This window comes from Hipposideros armiger, unplaced genomic scaffold (genome assembly GCF_001890085.2).
Source record: "Hipposideros armiger isolate ML-2016 unplaced genomic scaffold, ASM189008v1 scaffold_27, whole genome shotgun sequence".
Lineage (NCBI taxonomy): Eukaryota > Metazoa > Chordata > Mammalia > Chiroptera > Hipposideridae > Hipposideros > Hipposideros armiger.
The window spans coordinates 3,498,284-3,515,139 of NW_017731377.1; the positions used below are offsets into that span (position 1 = coordinate 3,498,284).

The 16,856-nt window shown below is 50.9% G+C and overlaps 1 protein-coding gene across 1 annotated transcript in view; it reads right to left on the minus strand.

Annotated features, from left to right (window-relative positions):
- FAM167A (family with sequence similarity 167 member A) overlaps positions 1-14,343 on the minus strand; it is a 48,042-nt gene extending 33,699 nt beyond the window's left edge. Inside the window, exons 1-2 of the mRNA XM_019636229.1 lie at positions 13,954-14,343; positions 7,931-8,030 (exon numbers count right to left, since the gene is read on the minus strand). The gene's annotated coding sequence lies outside the window, so the exon portion shown is untranslated. The remainder of the gene's footprint in view (positions 1-7,930; positions 8,031-13,953) is intronic.
- Between the last annotated feature and the right edge of the window lie 2,513 nt (positions 14,344-16,856).

Consider the following 16,856-nt stretch of genomic DNA (forward strand, 5'->3'; position numbering starts at 1 on the left):
AACGTTCTCTGTTTGAATCCATGGGCTTGTGCCTGCTTCTTCCGGTCTTGGGTTCTTCCCTAGAACCATTTCGTTTCTTCTCCGTAATACACAATCTTTCCAACATTCCTGTCCTACTAAATATCACGCTCACTCATACCCCGTGACTTTGCACAAGCTGTTCCCTCAGCCTGGAATGCCCTTCCCTCCTATGCCTGTTCTCAGGAATTCTCTCCTTCAGTTTTCCTGAACTTGCCTGAGCTGTGTGTTTCTGGGACTCAACGAGACCACATCAGAGAAACAATTATGTCATCACAACACTATTAGCTAACGCTTACTCAGAGAGTCCCATGCCAGGCATTGTTCTAAGAGCTTTACATGCATTAACACGTTTAATCCCCACGACAACCCTATGAGGCAAGTACCATTGTGGTCTCCACTGCACAGATGAGGAGACTGAGGCACAGAGAGATTGGATAGCTTGCCTGAGGCCACAGAACTAAGTGGTGAAGCTGGGATTTGAACCGAAGCCTGGCTCGAGCCTGGCTTGTAACCACTAGGCTTATAGCACTTCTACCAGGAACTTTCTTGATGTCTTCTCTACCCAGACTCTGAGCTTCACGATGGTCTCCTCTATCCAGCTTTGTATCATGGGACCTCCAGTACTGAGCGCCATGCTGCTCTCTTTCAGCATTCGTAGGATAAATGAGCAAATAGGTTTCCCCCTGTCAGTCCCACCTACTCGCTGCAGCCTATACTTGCTCAAGTCTGAGCCATTCTGGACGGGCTTAGAGAAGCAGAGGGGACCTGGGATTTCTGGGATGGCATCCTCACCACCTGTCCTCATGAGACCTGCCCTAACCTCAGAGTCCACACACAAGCTGTCAGGCCCTAGAAAGAGGGAAACAGCCTCACCCCGCATCAAGGCCCGGGACTGGGAACTGGCTCAGAAAGGGCAATTTAGCATCATCACAGGTACAGCTCAAGGACTGCCTCTCTGTCCAGCATCATGAGGTAATTTCCACTCAGTAACGCCTCCCTCCTTTGGGAAAAGCATTTCTTTTTCCTGTGGGGACCCCTCCGTGTGCTTCCCGTGGGGTTGACATTCCCTTTCTTGCCACAGGGTGGTCACATGACTCAAGCTGAGCCAATCAGAGCCCTCCTGGGTTTCTGTGCCAGAACCATCCTGAAGCCTGTGTGTTCCATGTTGGCTTGGGGCTGCTGGCTCACCATCTCGCTCACCCCAGGGAGAGGGTCTGCCTGATGAACAAAGCCAAGCAGATGAGGTAGTTAGAGGCCCACAGTCAGTCTCTGTTGGAAACCATCCCACCTGACCTTGATTATGTAGCTTACATGTTCTCTGTTGCTTAAGCTTCTTTCATCTGGGTTTCTGACATTTGTAACCAACGTAAGCATGTATTGGACAAAAAAATATGAAACAACATGGTGCATATTTGCTGATATTTGTCTTTTGTTTGCCATATCCTATTTTTAGGGAGCTCCCCATTTTGTGTGGGACAGCAGATAGGCTGAGCACCTCTCCTCTGAAAACAGAGGATCATATCCTCCCTCCTCCCTGGCCACCAGGTGCCTTGGAAACCAGGTGCAAAGATGTGACTTGAGCTTGGCCAATCAGATATCCAGGCCCAGGCCTCTGAATCTAGTATGTGAAGCCAGGATGGAAGGACAGTTGGGATTCATTTGTGGCCATGTCAAGCATTAGCGGTAAAGGACTGTTGGAGGGTATGATGTAATATAATAAGAAATATATATTTGGTCTCTGTCCCCAGTTTCTGACACAGAGCTCCTAAAACCCTTTTAATCTTCCAGGTGATGAGATCAATAAGAATACTTCTTATTATAATGTCTAGTTTTTATCCCCAGTTCTTGACACAACTCTAAGCTGATAAAGGTGAAAAGAGCATCTTTCGTTACTCATAAGAAACCTCTTTCAACCCCACTTGAGTTTATGTTAATGAATTGACTTTTGGAAAGCCCCTCAGGATGGGGGTTGGTGGCCAGGGTACTAACCCTGTGATTAAAGAGTTGGAACTTTTAACCCACTCCTAACTTCTGGGGAGGGGGCCGGGCTGGAGGTTGAGTTAATCACCAATGGTCAATAATTTAATCAACGATGCCTATCCAATGAGGCCTCCAAAAAAACCCTAACTGAAGGGGTTCAGAGAGCTTCCATGTTGGTGAAAACATGGAGGTGCTGGGAGGGCAGCACACCTGGACAGAGCATGGAAGCTCTGCACCTTCCCCTCACCTTGTCCTATATGTCTCTTCATCTGACCAGTACATATAGTAAATGTTTTCCTAAGTTTTGTGAGCCATTGTAGCAAACTACTGAACCCAATGAGGGGGTTATGGGCAATTCCTGATGCATAGCCAGTCATTCAGAAATACAAGTGACAACCTCAGACTTGCAACTGGTGTGTGAAGTGGGGGACGGTCTTGTGGGACTGAACCCTTAACTGGTATACTCTGATGCTAACTTTAGGTAGATAGTGTCAAACGGAATTCAATTGTAAGGACACCCAGGTGGCGTCTGCATAGAATTGTTTGGTGTGGAAAACTCACACATCTGGTGTTCTGGGGGTGTTGTGTGGGTAAAAACCTAGCACCCCACTGAGTTGGTCTCAGACAGGTCATTTCATTTATAGGGCATTTCGCCTCTCTGCTTTCCAAGTTACCCTGGCTCTGCCTGTTTTCTTCCTTGGGTCTTTACCTCCTGCCAGTTCTGTGAATGCCTTATAATAATGTTATTTTCTGTTGCTTACAACCAAGAGCCCTGGCTGAAGTAAGGGGGAACATACAATTCACTAGGGAGGCAAATTATATAACTGAGGGCAAAGCAGTGTCATAAAATAGTGTGACTCCCCTCCCCATGTTTCCATGTGTCCCTTAGAGGGTACTGGCACCACCTCCAGTGAGAACCACAGGGTGGATGACCATCGTCCTCTTAAAGAAGAAGCTTTTACTCAGAGTCCATCTGTATTCGTAGCTGATATGTTTCCCAATTTACAATCTACTACAGGCAATGTGTGATGAGGACATAATAATAATTTCCATATGTATAAATTTATACTTACACTGCTCCTCCTAACAGAAGTGCCACTCATGGGTTCTTGTGCATAAACTGACATGCTCTGGTTTTAAGCCTGGGGACATACTCAGTATGCCCAACAGAGGAGCCACAGACTGCTTTGCACACATGTGTGAGGCCCTGCCCACCACCGGGGTTGGCCCCGGTCTCCAGCAGCAGAGCTCCCGTGGATAACAGACAATGGTGAGGACAGGAAAGGACCCTTATGACATCCCATCCCCAGCCAGACCTGCCTTGCTGAGGAAATTTAGATTCTGCGGGATCCTTAGCCACAGTGTAGCCAATTCTTCATTGCAGAAATGTCACTGCAGGAGACAGGCTACAGCAGCAGGGCCCACTCCTGGGGGACAGTGCATCTGGCTCTATGTCTGCTGCTGAGCCTTTTGCCACCTCTGCTCGTTCACCTTCTCCCTCTGTGGGCTGCCATGCTCCTGAAACAGGTCAGAGGGGTCACTTCCGGAAGCCAGCACCTCTGTTGAGCATGCTGCATGTGTCACCAGGCCCCAGACCCTCATTAGAGAGAGTCATTCCCTGAGCTCAGAAGTGTCCTCAGGACAGGTAGCATCTTTCTGCTCCTCAACCAACATGTGTGGGGGAGGCAGAGGGCTGCAGGAATGGGAGCTGAAGCACCCACCCTCACTTCTGGTCTTAGCCAAGCCAGGCCCACCTCCCACCTCTCAGCTGAGCTGCACGGCCCCACCTTCCACTCCTGGCCAGAGCAGGGCCCACGGGCTGACCGGAGAGTGGGTCAGAGTCTCACAGGACTGAGAACAAAGGAGGACCTCAGCTCCCCCGGCTGCAGGTCTGCATTCTGAGATCAGAGCCACCTCCAGTGAGAGCTGTGAGGCTTGGGGAGTCACTGTGCCTCACCTACCTGGATTTCAGTCCCTCTTTTGAAAATGGGGTGCTACAGCATCCACCCTGCAGAGCCATAGTGAGGATGGAATGAGAGTGAGGGGAAGGGCTTGGCATTTTATAAACAAAAAATTCAGGGTGGCTCAGGCCATACTCACACCTAAATCTTTTTCTTTCCTTTTTTAAGCAGCTGAGCCCTTTTTTGAGGTCAATAGGTCGGGTACGTGGATGTGGAGCTGTGACAAGGCTGGCTTTTTGGTCAGAGTTTAATCATAAACCCTGATGCTTATCTTAAACGAGGATCCCAGGGTTGGGACTCAGGGCTGACTGACCTCCAGGGGGCGGCTGATGGAGGCTGTGAAATGTCTGTGTTCTGCAGACATGCAGAAGTGCTAATGACTGGGGCTGAGAGGCTGGGGGACACAGCCCTGTGCCCCACAGAGTTGCCCCCAGGAACCAGGGAGCTTCCAGGAGCTGCCAGAAAGCATGCTTTCACTCCTTGTCAGAGGTTGCCATGGTGACCGAAGCAGGAGGGGACACCCACTGGTCTGGCTCTACACAGATCATCTTTCCCAGCTCATCTTTATTCGAGGTCTTGGTCAGAGCTGATGTTGGGAGCGCCTGAGATGGGAGAATGACATCGTGCAGAGACTGGACCCTTAGTACCAATTATGTGTGCATCGCGGGGGAGAGTTGTGTTGGGAAATTGTGTGTGCTTTTGTGTAGGGGGGGGGTAGGGGTGAATTAAATTGCTGTGCATGTGCTCTGGGTATGTGGTGGGGATGCTGGTAAGGGAAGTGGGGTGGTATCAGCATTGTGTGTGACAGTAGGGCCTTTCTCAAATGCACTGGTGATCTACCTAGTGAGCACAGCTGCTGGAGCTGCACACCGCCCACTCAGGAGAACCCTCAATTTTCCACTTCCTAGAAGTCATCCATTTGCTACTTGGATAATTCCTCCCATCTTCCCAGCAGCAAACCACCGGGAGAAATCCAGCCATTTCTTTCTAAGTCTGAGACTGTGTTCTCTGCCCTCAAGCCTTGGCTCTATCACCTGACTTCTTGATTTCACGTGCCCACTTCACTCATGTCTGCTCAGATGCACCTCCACACAGAGGCCAGCTCTGACCGTCCTATCAAAACATCCCTGCTTCATTCTTATTCATAGCTCTTATCACTCATATAACTATGATAGGATATGTCAACTTGTTTACTTGTTTATGATGTGTCTCACCCACCAGAATGTAAGTTCCATGAGGGCTGCGACTTCCTCTTGTTCACTATGGTGACCCTAGTGCTCAGAACAGTGCCTGACACACAGTAGGTGCTCAACAAATTTGTTAAATGAATGAATAGTGAGTGATTGAATAGAAGAATGAATGAAGGAGGATTTTCGGGGCAGTCTGTTTCATCCCTTTGTTCTGCTTTGGCCCGTCTGGGAACTCCCTGCTCCTCACCAAATTTAAAGCTCTGCTTTAGAGCTCCTCTGAGGGCTTGCCTCCTCTTCTGGAAGACCCCTGCCCCCACCTCCCAGGCCATTCTTTGAATTCTCCTGGCACTGGCTTCCATCATGCTCCCTGCACATTGGCCTAGATGACCTTGAACTGTGAGAGCGTCCTGCCTTCCTGACCAGATATCTAGCTCCTGGATGAGAAGGGCGTTATTTTCTCCTTTGTGTCCTGAGCGCAGGGCTCTGCAAACAGCAGATGTTCAATAAATGCTGAGGATGGCGATGCTGTGAATCTCTGAACACATTCTAAGTTGAGTCGTTCACACCCCCAGGTGGCTTCCCACCCAGTAGAAAACCTCCTGCAGATTCATGGGTAAGACTTTCAAAGTCAGAATGTCGCTAGTGAAATCTGACTTGTGGGCCAGGGGTGTTTTGGGAGACTGGTCCCAGCTCTATGTTTTATCCTTTCCCCATAACCTCATGTTTGAATTTGACTGAGTCTGGGCCTAGTTCACCACCTCATTCTACAGTCTTTGCCCTTTCTGGGTGGAACCGATCGTTTCCTCTCCTAACCAATGTTTTTAGCACTTTTCTGCACCCGTCTTAGGAACTGACCATTCGTCTCCGTGGACCACATTCCTTAGTTACATTTCTGATGTGCCTGTAAGGTAGACGGGTATGTCTGTGTACAGCATCCCTTCTGTGGGGACCACCCCTGTATCGTTTCAGGTGGTCTGTGAGTCATAGCTTCCTGCCCATCGCCCCCACCCCCAGGAACACTTATGTGACCCAGACTTAGATGTTCATTTTAGCCCTTACTCTGGCAATAGTGGCTGGTTCAGTGGGTGTGCATGTGGCCAAGCAAAGCCAGTCTAGATGTTTTCATGGGATTTAAATATAGACACTTGGAGAAACTGGGTGTCTTTCCAGCTGGGGTAGCTTGGCTGGGAGGATATAAACCTGCAGTTTCCAGGGTCTGTCTTTCTCATAGAGAAAGGATGTTTGCAATAAGAAGGAATAAGCCTCTGGAAAAGAGAGAGAGAGAGAGAGAGAGAGACAGAGAGAGACAGAGAGAGAAAGAGAACAATATCTTTTGATCCATTGGACCCAGCAGTATCCAAAGACCTAAACTTCCCAATTCTGTGCAATAAAAATTTCTCTCCTTTGTTTGAGCTCATTTAAGCTGGGCTTCTGTCACTTGCCATGAAAAGGGTCTCAGTAACCTACCTACACTAGACTGTGAGATCCTAGAGGGCCCCATCTGTCTCCAGCCTTCTCCATACTGCTCATAGCTATTTGCTTGGTATAACCAGTTCACCTTTAATATATACTTTTTTGTACAAATATAAGAGAAATATATAAATGGCTATTGTCTCTTTATCTGAATACAGGGATCAATGAAATTTCTTAGAATCAAGAGGCAGAGGGGAAGAGAATCATTACCCAGTGCTGCTATGGGCCAGGCACTGTGCAAATGTCTACCGGAACTCTTGAAATGACCCTGAGGTAAGACTAGCCTTATCCCTACTTTATAGGTCATCGCAAGTAAGTGCAGAAGCCACCATTTCAACCCAAGTCTTTGCAACACCACAGTTGTGACTATGTCCCCAAATGGCTTCATATGTAATAAAGTGTCAGGAACACACTCTTTATAGTGTTTCAATGTTTTGAAGCCCAGCATTCTTAGGAATCCCAGGGGCAAATAATAACATTTAAATATTCTTCCGGCACAGTTTTGTTTTCCTGTGAAATTGATGTGGGCATATGAGGAGGATAAGACTCAAGCACCTAGACTGAAGTCCCTTCCTGCTGCTGCTGGTGAGTGAAGCTACTGGCGCCTGAGGATCTCTCTCCTAGGTGAGGGCCCTTCTCTGCGGGCAGGGCCTGGTGGTGAGAAGACCCGAGTCTAAGGAAAGTTCTGCCATTCCCAACTGTGAAATCCTCCTGGGCAAGTTCCATGACTTCCTAGAGCCTGAGTGAAGTGCCTGGCATGGGACAGAACTCAGTTCATTTGTCCACGGCGTTTCTGTTGGGGGAGGGAGGAGAAGGGAGTATGCTGGTTCCTGGGCCAGTCCCAGCGACAGCTGTGATGCCTAGGCCTGAGGCAGCCAGTGTGGAAGGATGGGCAGATGGGTGTGAGACCCACTCCAGGGCTCAGAAGGCGGCAGGGAGTCCCGTGGGCTGCACTCCTCACTTCCCCTGACTCTCCTGCTCCAGGCAGCCCCAGGATACTGGGATCCAGCACTGCTCCTGGGAGACGCGAATGAGACAAGCATTTTGGACACTCAGCTGGGGTCAGGAAAGGAAAGAGCCCCTGGCCTGGGAGTCAGCCCCAGGGACCCTGTCCTACCCTGAGCGACTGCTGCCCTCACTTCCCCTCTCAGGTTCTGCTTCCTCCTCCTGGGAAATGCGTGGTTTGGGTGCAGTGGCCTCTACGCTTCCTTCCACCCCGACATGCACAGAGTCTAGACCACAGCAGCCGGTCACCGTGTCATGGAGCCACACTCGTTGCGAGCAGGGGCATAAGAATCCACTTACCCGTGTCCTCCCAGGTGTGTCTCCCAGTACAGCTCGGTTTGCAACGTCCTGTGCTGATGGTTGCACCTCAGTTTATCATTCAGAGCTTCCGTTTGCACACCTGCAAAAACAACAGCAATCACAAACATTTTGAAATCACACTGCAGTCTACACATTTTTTTCCCCACACACACACAATGGCTTAGGCTGGAGCAGCCTTCCCGAGAGTTAGACCACAGAGCAACCGCAAACCAGAGAAGTCGCCAGACTTGCCTGGGTCACACAGCACCATTAGTGGGGATGGCTGGGTTCGGATTGTTCTTGACTCCAAGTTGAGCTTCTGTTGTCTCAAATACAGGAAAACCTTGCTTTGTCTTACTGGGATAGTGTGAGGCAGGAATCTATAAAAACACGTATTAAGACCTTTGCACATTCCAAGTGCTCAGTCTGTGCTGAATAATTGATGGCCTCGGCTCCTGGCTGCTTAGAGCAGACACACAGGCTGGGAATGTGGAGACCTTTCCTATCATTTTGCTCAGTGAATGAAGTTGCCGAGAAAATCACCAAAGAAAGAGTTGTGCTTCCCTGTTGGTGGGGGGAGGCCCTGGCTCCTGGGAGCCATAGATCTAATTTATTGCCTTACTGAAAGCAGGGGAAAAAGTGCAGGCTGCTGCAGGAAAGGGACTGTTGGGCCACCCAGAGTCGCCGCCGTGTCCCTTCTAAGGCGTCCAGGCCCTGGGAAAGGGCTGCTCTGCTACGACAGGCAGGGAGAAAGGTGCCTGGGAAGCTGAGAGTCTGGTGGGGAGGCGCAGAATTAGCCATGGGAAAGGCAGAGTCTGAAGCATGAAAACGCCTGACAAGGCAGAGGTGCCCAGGAGGGGCCGAGCCAGCCTGGGGCCACCCCAGCTGATGGCTGCATGTGACCACAGGGCTTTCCTGGCCCAAGGCCATCGCAGCAGGGATTAGGGGGTAGAAAGTAGACACAGAGTGGCCTTTAAGGCAATTTGCAGAGATCAAAGTGGAATGCAGCTCGAGCGGGTGTTCTGGCTATAAGAACAGGGAAGGTGTCACTGAAACTCAGGGTACCATTTCACAACTAAGGACAGTGGGGATGTACATACTCGCATGTGGGGTGTAGCCCACCAAAATATCTCCTACCTGGCATTTGTCTCAGGCCCCAAACAAGGCAGATTTAGGACTATCCCAATCCACAGGATAATTGGCTCTGACATCAAATGAGCAGAATCAACAAACTCCAGCTCAAGTGGAATTTGTTCTGATGACCGGCTTTCTATTTTACTCTGCATTACAAGTTCCAAAACCCAATGGTTTCACAAGGACTTCCTAGGAAGTTTCATGTTGTGCTCTGTGCTTATGTAAGTCACTGCACTGTAATACTCTGTCTGGGCATGCTGACCTCCCAAGGGGGTTGAAGGGCCCTTAGCGTTTTCCTGTGAGTGGGTAGGGCCTGTCCTAAGGACACTGGGGGTGGGGAGCTGGGAGTGGTTCCTCTGGGGCCTCAGCCTGGGTAGCAACGTTTCCTGCTGCCTGCAGCTAATCCAAGGTGCAGCATTGCATCCACCCTGGGTCTTGGAGGGGACATTTGTCTCAGGCACTACACAGGCATAACAGAAAACGGGACGTGCGACCTTGCTCCACATTTGTGTCTGCTGGAGCCGAACTTAACCAAGCTTCTGAGCTACCTGAGTTCGCACCTCATGGAGGGAAGGAACCAGGAGCCGAAGACAGAGATGGAGCAAGTTAGGGATGGGGCAGGGCTGGGTGTTGTGGACGTGGGCTGCTAGCCCAGCCCTAACACCTATTAATTCTATGAACTTGGTTCACTGATTAACCCCCCAAGGGCTTCAGGTTCCTCATCCATGAAATGGGGATTATAATGGAACCTATCTCAAAACCTTGGAAGGATCCAAGAGATAGAATGTATGAAAAATTTTAGTTATGTCTCTAATAAAACTGTCGCCTCTTGCCCATGACTGTTGTTGGCAGGACCTCTCCTGGGCCTATCAAAAGAGGGAACAGCTACTGATCCATCAAAGTTAGTCCAAGCATATCTGTGTGCCCCAGAATGTTGGGAACCCCACTGTAGTGTCAGCACAGTACTCCAGGCTGCACACATTGTCTCTTCTCGTCTCCATGCTCCTTGAGGGTAGCGCCATTGTCTTATGCTTCCTTGGTAGGATGTCTGTTATCGATCTTAGAATCCTTCACAGACATGTGTGGTATCATTCGGCTAGTTGCAACCAGCTGCATTCAGTAAGGATATGTTCACATTAGGAGTCCCTGCTTCCTGCGGGCAGCCTCCTGCACAGTCCCCATTCTAGAGGGGGCTAGGGCAAGCACTTTGGCTCTCTTTCAGTCTGCTTGACACCAGGCATTTCATAATTAGCAGAGTAAATGTTAGAAATGCATTCTCCTTAGTGAAAGCAGAGGTATTCAAGATATGTGGGTTGGCCCAACGAATTTTGAGACACTCTTGACTCTTGTAAGAGCAGGTGAAAGAATGTAGTGGGGCGGGGGAGGGGGGGAATATGGTCAGGGCACCTAGAGACACAGGTGGCTGTAACTGGCCCACAGAACTAGCTGTGTGAACTCTGCTGGACCGCTTGCAAATACATAGATTGCCCCAAAATGATCTACATGAGTGGCAGAATTTAGTCTCAGGTTTGCTTTCATTTGACCTGATAATGAGGTTTGCCTTCGCTTCCTCAAAGTTTTCAGTGGCTGCTGTCAAACAAATAAACCAAACACCAACACACCAACACAACAACACCGCAGAGTTATGCCAAACGGACATCATAGAATCGTGATGTCTCCCGGACCTAGCATATGTAAATGTTCACAGGAGAGGGAGGCAGTCACTTTGAACTTGATGGTGGACCAGTCCACCAGTCCAGGATCCTAACCCAGAGCCTTCCTGGGTACCCATCTGCGAGAGTTCCCCAGCTGGCCTTCCGGGACTGAAGTGCCCGGGTCACGCTCACAGGCTCCACTGGCTATCTGGAATGAGGAAATGCTGCTTAGCCTTCCATAAGCCCTGAAACTGGGGCCACGGCGGAGGTCACCATCTGGGCCCATTACGTGCCTGGAAAACCAGCTCTGAGCTGGACCTGCTCTTTGAGGTCCCACGGGACAAGCCCCATGAGAAAGTCTTTGGGGACTGATTGATTACCAGCTCCCACATTTGGATCAGGATACCCAAGGAGAATTCCTGGCCATACTGGAGAGATTGCCTTGAAGAAATGGGGGCTCAGTCTGTACCCTGGGAGAAGCTGAACCCCCACACCTTCCTGGGGCTGCTGGACAGGGGCCCTGGTGTGAAGGGGCCCCTGTGATGCTGGAGAGCTGACTACCCCTCTACCTCTAGAGATGAGAGAGCCTTTCCTTGATGGACAGTGTCCACAGGGACATGGGCTGCTGCTCTCTGCACTGCCTTCTCTAAAGAGTTTTTCATGGGTGAGCATTGCTGTGGGGCAGGGGCAGGGGGTTGGGGAGCATTTAGAAGGAAAGATGATAGGCATGGGGCAGCACAAGCCTCTAACTTCTCTTTTTGCTCACCTTCTTCCTTTTTTCCCTTCATCTCCCACACCTCTCCAGAGAAAAGTGTGTGTGTGTGGTGGTGGGGGGGGGTTGCTGGGGGTCGGGGCGGCGGCAAGCGGAGAGTGAGGAAGCACTGTACTTTCAGGCACCTGGGCAACTGTCCTAACCATGGAAAACCTGCTATTTGCACCTTCCCAAGCCTTGGCAATGTGGCCCTCTGTGGCAGCTCAAACTGCAAGCCAATTCAACAGTTGGCTAGGCCTACCTGTCACCCTCCTTCTAAATCCCTTTCCCACCTCCAGTCTCATCTTTCCTGCTCCCACATGTCCACTGCCCTCATTTAGTCCATCCTCACCCCTCCAGGGTCTGTTCCAGAATTTCATTGTCTTCCTTTCTCCTCTCCCCAATCTAAATCCCAGGGAACATTTGCATATTAAGAGTCATCCTGGTTAATCCTAAAGGATTTCCAGTTCAAGTGTGAGAAATCCCCCACCCCTAGTCTGTAAACCAGGGAGCAAAACTGCTCAGATGATCGTTCAGTTTCTACCTTTGCAAAGTAGCTCAACATCCCAGTCAAGCCAAGAGCCACCTCAGGGAGAGCATAGCCCCAGTGGGTTCTGGGAATTCCAGATGCTCCTTTACAACAGAGTGATTTTTCCCTTAGCAAAATTTACCTATAGAAAACTGTCCGGTGTGTGAGCAGAATAACAAGCAGTTTCTTCCTCATTTGTCTGGGGCTCTGTGGATCTCTCTCAGCAAATACTTGGGCACTGCCTTCATTTACTTCCCAAACAGAATCCCTCTTGGAGAGAGGTCAAGCTGGTGACTATGGAAGTGGACTGATAATTCAGTGGAAATCCATGCATGCAATTGGGAGGATAAGACGCAAGCAAGTACATGAGAAGTTGGGGGGGTCTTCAGGTGGGCAAGGAGGAAAAGAGGGGTGAAGGAGGACCCTCCTCTCTGCTTCAAACCAGTGGGATTGAAGCGAGCCAGGCCTGATTACAGAGCCTTTGAGGCCCATGATAGAAGAAATAGCTTTCCTGGCTCCACAAGGTCCGTTAAGACGGCACAGGACCTTCCCAGGTCCCAGGATGAGCCCCGCCACACAGCTCTCATTTTGTCTGGGTGAGATTGGTTTCTTGCCCCTCTCTGGGCCTCTCTCCTCATATCTTCTAAGGAGCTTTCCTTTGAGAGCACTGTTTTTGGAGCCAGGCACGTGAGACTGAATCTCTCTGCCCTTTCACCAGGTATATGCACTGCACCACGTTACTAATCTCTCAGAGTCCAGTCGGCAAAATGGGGATATAATGTCCCTTTGAATGGCAATTGTGGGGACAAAGTGACCAATAAAAGCTTCACAAACAGTGCCTGATAGGTAAACGCACTGAAGAAAGAACAGCTGTCATCTTTATCCACTCTAAATACAGCCCATGACTGCTTTGCCAAGCCCGTTAAAAACATGCTGGCAGCAGCTCCCATCCCGTGGATGCGGTCAGGCTGGAGGCCACCTCTGCTTTCCCAGCAGTTTGCCCAGCATTCTCCATTCTTGATCCATGCCTGGTGGGCAGCAGGACTGTCTGTATCAGAAGGGAAGCTGCTTTAGAGCCTTGTCTCCCGTGGGCACTTCGGGGAGCGCCCTTTGGACAGGAACCTGGACTCACCCCACCTGGGACTCAACCAGGAATGGCTGGGAGTTGGTGGCAACCAACCTGCCTTCCAGACCTTCTCAGGAAGAACCATACACCCAGGGGAATCAACACCAGATACAGGCAATAGGGTTGTTTTTGCTTTTGGTTTTTGTTTTTAAGCAGAACATCTAACCTGACTTGGAGGAAGGAGAAACCTCCCCTCTTGGAGGGCACCACAGACCTTCCTGCCTTCTCCTAGTGACTGGGATGCCCAGCCTCATGGCTGACCTGCTCATTCCTGAGGGCTCTTTGGGCCATACAGTTTCCTCTTATCCCACTGGCCTCAGCCCTTCAGAGCACCCTTGGACCCAAGCGCCCTTGGTCACATCTCCCGAGTTAGGGATGGCATCCTTGGAGCAGGAACTTCCATGTCACTGAGCCTGAAGTAGACAGAGGGGACAGGGTGGGCTTGGAGATGACTAGCGGTCTGGGAGTAGACCTGGAGAGGCTGAGTGGGGTTCCTCCTTCTCAGACCTGATACCCCAAATCTCCACCCAGATCTTCACCCTGGAAGGGGCCAGCAGGGAGATGGGAGATGGAGGCCAGCCGCGCTGTCTTATTCCCCCTGAGGGTGGTGAGCCCCAAGAGCCGGGGGACGAGGTGTCCACCCACCCACATCAGGGTGCTCTAGAGTCTGTGCTCCCTCAGACCCAGGCAGGCTGCTCCCCGCCACTGCCTGCCCTGGGGACCTGCGCTGCCCCAGCCCCTCCCCTGCCAGCACCACCGGTCACAGCCACATCACCCTCAGCCCGACCTCCAGCCCTGAAAATGTCCACGCCCTTGCCATGAACCCACCTTCCGGGGCGCTCGAAGACCCCTTCCAGGGGTGTCGCCGATGTCCCCGCCTCCTCCCGACGCGGGCTCTCCGCTCTGCAGCCTCTGGCCCCGGCCTCGGGGGCTAAGCTGGCTCTTACCTCCCTTTCTCTCGTGCTCTTGTGAATTCTCAGCACTCTTCTTTTTTTTTTTAAGGGACTTTTTTTTTTTTTTTTGCGTTGCGTCAGGATGGTTGCCTGGCGACGGCAGAGCTATTCCGCCACAAGCCCTTTCAGCCGCGATCCCCTCCAGCCTCTCATTCATGCCTCTCCGCCCGTGGCTCCCGGACTGGGACGCCCTGGGTCCAGGAGACGCACACCGGGTCCTAACGCCCTACGATTGCATGTTCCCAGCCCGGACCTGGACCAGAGCAGCCTCCCCGCCCCAACGAGAAGCAAACCACACGCGTTTGCCAAACCCTAGATGAAACAAAACTCAAGTATCCATTTAAAAAAAAATTAAATGCGAAGCCAAGGCAGTTTTCCCATAAGCATGGCAACGTGGCTTTGCCACTGTCAGCAGTTTGCCTAGTGGGGGGGGGGGGGGGGCAGGAGAATCCCCTTCCGGCGTCGCCAAGCCCAGAGCCTACATTCCACCCACAAGCAGCTTGAGTTCAACTCCCAGTAGCAACTCTCATTACCCAGTATCTAACATGTGCCACACCGTCAGAACGACTCAGCAGGCTGATGTGGGCTTCTCCAGTTCACAGATGAGGAAACTGAGCCTCAGAGAGGCTAAGTAGAAACCAGAAGTGAAACAGAAACAGACATTCTTCCAGAACTGCCTCCCAGACCAGTTGGGAGTAGTAGTCCCAGGGACCTGCCCCAAAGCATGTGTTTCCCCCCACAAACTACAGGGTGCCTCATAGCATATAATACTATATGTGTGTCAACCGCTAGAGATAGTTATATTCTAAATCTAGTTGCTGCTCCACCAGAGCCTAGAGCTCCAGGCACCGAAGACACACACAGGGCAGCAGCCAGGCGGCCCCAGGCCTTTAGGATCAATCCTGATGCAGACAGGAGGTTCCAGTCTAGATCTCGGGGGGGGGGGGGTGCCCCTGCTTCTGGGACCCCTGGTCCCAGGACTGATTACTGGAAGTTGGCCACGTTCTTGGGGCAGCCTGAGACAGGGCCAAATTCCTTGTCTAGCCACTGGGGATTGGCAGGTCCTTCAGAGCTATGGCTCTGCCATCCTCACAGCAGCAGTGGGGGTGCAGGGCAGGCATCGTTATCTCCATGGACAGATGTACACATTGAGGCATGGGGCTGCAAAATGACTTGCCCCAGATTCCATGGGGAAGTGGCTGGCCTTGTTTTCCGTAGGGAATCAGCCCACAGAGACCCTTGGGCTGCTTCCTGGTGCCCATATCCTTCATTGCATCTCCCCATTGGGGCTCTGTCCCACTTCCTTCCTTTCCCCCTTCACTAGCACCTCTGCTAAGAGACTTTATCTAAGGAGACATTTTGCTAATGTGAGCACCTCTTCGTGCTAATGCGTTACTGCTTCTAAGGTAGCAAGTGTACTTGAACAGGGGTCTTTTGAACCCAACCTCTTGATTTCTGCTCCTAAATTTTGACCCAGTCCTTCCACTTCTTCTATCCCCTCTGCCTCTGTCCTGGCCCAAGTCACCATGAGCTTGCCCCACCTCCAGTGACAGCCTCTTACTGACCGCCATACACCCACTCTTGGCCCTCTCCCTGCCTCTCCCTGAGTCAGTTATCCCTCCACAGCCAGAGCAAACTCCAACAATGGAAATCTGACCCTGACTTCTCCCTGCCTAAAGCCCTCCAATGACTCCCATTCCTCCCACGATTGAAACCCAGCATGGCCGACCGGGCCTGCATGGTCCAGCTCTGCCCCACTTTTAGGCCCCACCTTGTGTTGATGCTCTGCTCTCCAGAGAGATGTTCTTCCAGGTCCTTCTATACACTTGCTCCTCCCGCATTGGACTGGCCACACTTTTGTCTCCTGAGGGAACCCCACGTTACATGTTCTCACAGCCTCACCTACCTCTCCTTTTATCTTTATTTGTGAGGCTATTTAATTATTATCTGTCTCCCTCTAAGGCTGTAGGCTTGTGTGTATGTGTGGGTGGGTGGGGGGGCAGACAGGAACCATGTTTGCAAGTAGAACGTTAGGTCCAGACTCGGGGACTCAGCAGCCTCCTGTGCTGGCTATCCTTGGCAACACAGCTCTGGGCTGAACCCTGAGTGCTTGTCCTACTGCTCACCAGTGTGTCGTGGCCCCAGCATGTGGTTAAGTGCTCCAGTGTCTTTTTGGTAGAGCCTTCCCACTGCATCTGGAATTGCTTTCTTCCATCTTTAGCCTCCTAGACCCTCATTCGGCCATGGGCACCTGGTTCTGCTTTCTCAGAGGTGCATTGTCTTCCTTCTTCATACAGATAGGCAGCCTGTCCAGAGCAGGGACGGGCCTTACCCTGGTGCCTCCCATGCTGCCTGACATATGCCTGGCAGGAGGGTGGTCAGTGATGAGGACCAGAAGAGCCAGCAAAGGAGGGAAGGAGAAGAGGAGGCAGAGCCAAGTCTCCCTAGGAATAGTCTCAACTCTAATGTCTAACCGTACGCAGTGGTCGAATGAGTTCTAGGTAGAGCTCTAGCATAGGATAGTGCATATTCATACAAATAAGAGTTTCAAAATATAATTGATGACATAGAAAAATGCTAATGATTTCATGCTAAGTAAATAAGACTGGAACACCAAATGTCTAAGTACATAAGACATTATAAAGACTAAGTCTAATACCTAATTATTTTATAAGTATAGAAAAGAGATTGGGAGGGTATATGTAAATATCAGCTGTGGTTATCTCTGCATGGTAGGATAACAGAGGATTTTAAATTTCTTCTATAGACTTGCATTAA